The sequence below is a fragment of the Carlito syrichta genome, unplaced genomic scaffold, assembly GCF_000164805.1.
Source record: "Carlito syrichta isolate Samal-C Ts95f unplaced genomic scaffold, Tarsius_syrichta-2.0.1 Scaffold316275, whole genome shotgun sequence".
NCBI classification, from domain to species: domain Eukaryota; kingdom Metazoa; phylum Chordata; class Mammalia; order Primates; family Tarsiidae; genus Carlito; species Carlito syrichta.
In genome coordinates, this window is record NW_007260371.1 from 813,453 (window position 1) to 818,194 (window position 4,742).

Consider the following 4,742-nt stretch of genomic DNA (forward strand, 5'->3'; position numbering starts at 1 on the left):
CCAAGTTGCCCAGGAGGGTCTCGAACCCGCGGGCTCAGGCAATCCACTCACCTCGGCCTCTCAAAGCACGGGATTACAGGTTGAGCCACCAAGCCCAGCTGAGACCTCATCTTACAATCAAAAATCAAAAATTAGCCAGGCACGGTAGCATGCCTGTAGTTCCAGTTACTTGGAAGGCTGAGGCGGAAGGATTGCTGGAATCCAGCAGATCGACGCTGGAGTGGCCATGGGTGTGCCACTGCACTCCAGCCTGGGCGATAGAGTGAGACTCCAACTCAAAAAAAAAAAAACTATATGTAAACACTAAATTCTTAAAGAATTAAAAAGGGATACATTGCATATTTTTATATTAATGTTAGATATAGTATATATTATATATGCAAATGTTATATTTTTAAAAACCTCAAAATTTTTGAGTTAAAAAAGGAAGAAGTCTGACTTGGAGGAGCTTAGTCAAGTTTTCAACAAGCTAGTTAGTTTCAGAGCCTAGCCTCAGTCCTTCTTATCTATCAGTAGGCTATGTTGCTACTCATGCAATTTCCTTCTTCAATGAGGAAAAAAAAAAGATGCACAAAAAGTCAAGTTTGTCATAGATGCTGTTCTGTCAGATGATAAGGGGACAGTGAGTCTTGGACACAGGTCTGTGGACAGGAGGTATTCAATTTCTCACCTGAAGTAAAATGATAAAAATAAGAATAATATATGAACCTCTTATAAAACTAAAGTAAACAAATATTAACTTTTATTGTTATTATTTCTATGTAGATTATGAGCTTCCTCATTTTTTGGTGTTCAAACATTCGCTTTTATAAAATGATAGTGCCAGTCATGGTGGCTCACATTTTTAATCTCAGCACTTTGGGAGGCTCAGGTGAGAGGACTGCCTAAGTCCAGGAGTTCGAGACCAGCCTAGGCAACTTGGTGAGATCGCGACTCTACATCAGAAAAATTAGCCAGGCATGGTAGCACATGTCTGTAGTTCCAGCTACTTGGAAGGCTGAGGCGGAAGGATCACCTGAGTCCAGGAGGTCGAGGCCGCAGTGGCCATGAGTGTGCCACTGCACTCCAGCCTGGGTGAGAGAAGAGACTTTGACCAAAAAAGAGGAGCCAGGTTCGCTGGCTCAGCCTGTAATCCAGCTTTGGGAGGCTGAGGTGAGTGAACTGCCTGAGCCCACGGGTTCGAGACCCGCCTGGGCAACTTGGCAAGACCTCATCTCTACAATAAATCAAAAAATTAGCCGGGCGTGGTAGCGCGTGCCTGTAGTTCCAGCTACTTGGAAGGCTGAGGCGGAAGGATTGCCGGAGCCCAGCAGGTCAAGGCTGCAGTGACAGAGTGAGATTCCAACTCAAAAATAAAAACAGGCTGGGCTCAGTGGCTCAGCCTGTAATCCCAGCACTTTGGGAGGCCAAAGTGAATAGACTGCCTGAGCTAGCAGGTTTGAGACCCACCTGGGCAAGTTAGCGAGACCTCGTCTGTACAATAAATCAAAAATTAGTTGGGCATGGTAGCACACACCTGTAGTTCCAGCTACTTGGAAGGCTGAGATGGAATGATCGCTGGAGCCCAGCAGGTGGAGCGTGCCACTGCACTCCACTCTGGGCAACAGAGTGAGACTACAACTCAAAAAAAAAAAAAAAAGCAATTCTATTCCTAGGAATATACTCAAGAGATCTGAAAACCTGTGTCCATGCTAAAAATTCACATATGAATGTTCATAGCAACACTATTTGTAGTAACCAAAAGGTAGAAGAAACACAAATGTCCATCAACTGACCAAAAGATACACAAAATGTGTTATATGCACACAGTGGACTATTATTCAGTCATAAAAAGGAACAAAGTACTGATGCATGCTACAACATGGATAAATCTTGAAAACATTGTGCAGAGTTAAAGAAGCTAGATACAAAAGGTTACGTGTTATATGACTCCATTAATATGAAATATCACGAATAGGCAAATCTATACACACAGAAAGCACATTAGTGGTCGCCAGGGTCAGTGGGATGGGAGAATGAAGTGACTGCTAATGGGTATGGAGTTTATTTCTGGGGTGGTGAAAATGTTCTGGAATGGTAATGGTTGCACAACTGTGAATATATTAAAAATGACTGAATTGTACGCTTGAAGCAGGTGGATTTTATGGTACCTAAATTATGCCTCAATAAAATTTATATTTTACAAAATGTTTCTTGACAACTATTTTTCCCTGTACACCACTAGTCTTCCACATAATTTTTAAAAACAAACAATAGAAAACACAACAAAATCTTGCCAGGATATCTTTAGGGTTGCAATATTCCTGTGTCTCCAACATCATGCCTAGTGCTATTGTTTCATGTTAACAAACAAAGCTAGGATGGACTAGGAAATAAGTATATCTATTTCCAAAAAACTAGACAGTCCCTAGTTTAAATTGGAGAGGGAGGTGGGGGGGTGTCACTGCCCCATACCTTCTTCTCATTTTGAACTAAACCGAGCTCTGCATTTTAATTCCTCTCTCTACAAAAACATTTGGAAAAAAACAGACACCACATCCTAACACCAGAAAATTCTGAGTTAAAAGCCATTTACGTTGGGAAGGTAAACTGGGGGTGGAAGGGTTTGGAGTGAGGGTGACAGATGGAGACCAAAGGCCAGCACGGTGTTGACACTTTTCTCCCCCAAGATTTCACTGGGAAAAGCTGGAGTTTTTTACAACACGAAGATCTCGTCCCAGGCAAACAGCGACTGATGCCGCCAAGCTAGATCTGAGGCACTTTTAATTCAGAAGAGACCCGGGAGGGAAGTCCCAGGCTTGCCGGCCAAGGAAAGCGGCTGGGGGGCGTGAGCTGCAGCCCAGTTCAGAGGCCAGGCCCCGGCCGCGGGTCCCAGGGGGCGTAGCCAGGCCCCAGGGGCTGGGAGCGTCGGCGCCGCAAACGCTCCAGGAGGGGAAGCCCGAGCAGAGAGGACGCTGGAGGGGGGCGAGGGGAAGGGGACTACTGCCGCGGACTGAGGAGAGCAAAGGCCGGGGCCCATGAGGCGGCAGGTGTGGGCCGGGTCTGGTACAGGTGTAGACCGGGTCTTCGGCGGGTGTAGACACGGCCTTGGACAGGTGTAAACAGGGAGCCAGGCAGGGGTAGCAGGGCCTCGAACGGGTGCAAACTGAACCCCAGGCTGGGCAAGCGGACCCGGACAGGTATGGGCCGATTCGGTCAGGAACAGGTGTGTCCTCAGCGGGACACACGCGGACCCACACGCCCGTGGCACACAGACAGCCCTCCCCGCAGCTGGCCGGGATTCCCTGGCCGAGGGCCCCCCACTTTGCACTTACACAGCCGGTGGCCCTGGGCCCGGAGCAGGAGCCAACGGCCGGGCGGGCAGCGGGGCCGAGCAGCCTCTGCGGCCACTTCCCCGGCTCAGGGCTGGAGCTTCCGACTGGCGGCCGAGCCGGCACGGGTCCTGCGCGTGCGCGGAGTCCAGTTCCAGGCCCGCGATCCACTCCGGGTTTTGGGAGAGACGCGAAGCAAGCTGGAGGGAAAGGCGGGAGAAAGAAGTCAAAGGGAGGGAGGAAGCAAGAAGGAGGGAGGAGGAGACGGGGAGGCGGCGGAGAGATAAGAAGGAGGGAGCGAGGAGGAGGGAGGGACCAGGAGGAGGAAGTGCAGAGATGGAGAGAAAGGCTCCTGTTCCTGGGGGGTGCACCCGGATGGAAGGGCGGGCCCTGTCTCCGCGCCACTTTCTAGTCCCTCCAGGCGCGCCGAGCAAATCTCACTTCCTTTGTGAGGCTCTCGGGTGGAGGCCACAGCAAGGTCGCTGCTGCATGCTGCATGCGGCCCTCCTTTTGCAGGCTGGGTGACTGAGGCGTGGGCGGCCTGGGAGTACCTCCCAGGTGTGGTTTATCCGCATCCGCACGGTCACAGGGCCCAGGAGGCAGCGCCAGGTTGGAGTGGTGGGGGCTCGAGCCTGCAGCGTGATGCCCCGTGGGGTGGTGCGTGGTCTCGGTTCCTTGCTGACACTGCGGCACTCCCGACTTGGAAGGCCTCAGCAGTCAATCCACTTGAAGGGTTCTGAACACGTCGGGCGGGTGTCAGCTGTCGTTATTCCAAAGGCCCAGGCGCCCAGCTTGCCAAGTGTGGGGGGGGGGGAGGCACTTAAGGGTTTAAACCCTTCCGGGGGCCGGCGCGGTGGCTCAGGCTTGTAAATCTCAGCACTTTGGGAGGCGGGGGCTAGAGGATTGCCTGAACCCAGGGGTCCAAGAGCAGCCTGGGCAACGTGATGAGACCTCGTCTCTACAATAAATAAATATATTAGGCTCGGTGGCGCAGCCTGTAATCCCGCGCTTTGGGAGGCCAAGGTGAGGGAATTGCCTGAGCCCGCGGGTTCGAGACCCGCCTGGGCAACTTGGCGAGACCTCATCTCTACAATAAATCAAAAACTAGCCGTGCGTGGTAGCGCTCGCCTGTAGTTCCAGCTACTTGGAAGGCTGAGGCGGAAGGATGGCCGGAGCCCAGCAGGTCGAGGCTGCGGTGGCCGGGAGCGGCCACTGCACTCCGGTCTGGCGATGGAGTGAGACTCCAACTCAAAAATTAATTAGTTAATTAATTAACTGGGCGTGGTGGCAGGCACCTATAGTTCCAGCTACTTGGAAGGCTGAGGTGGAAGGATTGCCTGAGCCCAGCAGGGTGAGGCTGCGGTGGCCATGAGCATGCCACTGCAGTCCAGCATGGGCAACAGAGTGAGACTCCGACTCAAATAATTTAAG

At 51.5% G+C, this 4,742-nt stretch overlaps 1 protein-coding gene across 1 annotated transcript in view; it reads right to left on the minus strand.

The window, feature by feature from the left end:
* The window catches only part of TRAPPC9 (trafficking protein particle complex 9), a 586,383-nt gene extending 582,954 nt beyond the window's left edge, over positions 1-3,429 (minus strand). The window contains exon 1 of the mRNA XM_021706983.1: positions 3,315-3,429. The gene's annotated coding sequence lies outside the window, so the exon portion shown is untranslated. The remainder of the gene's footprint in view (positions 1-3,314) is intronic.
* Positions 3,430-4,742: the final 1,313 nt, after the last annotated feature.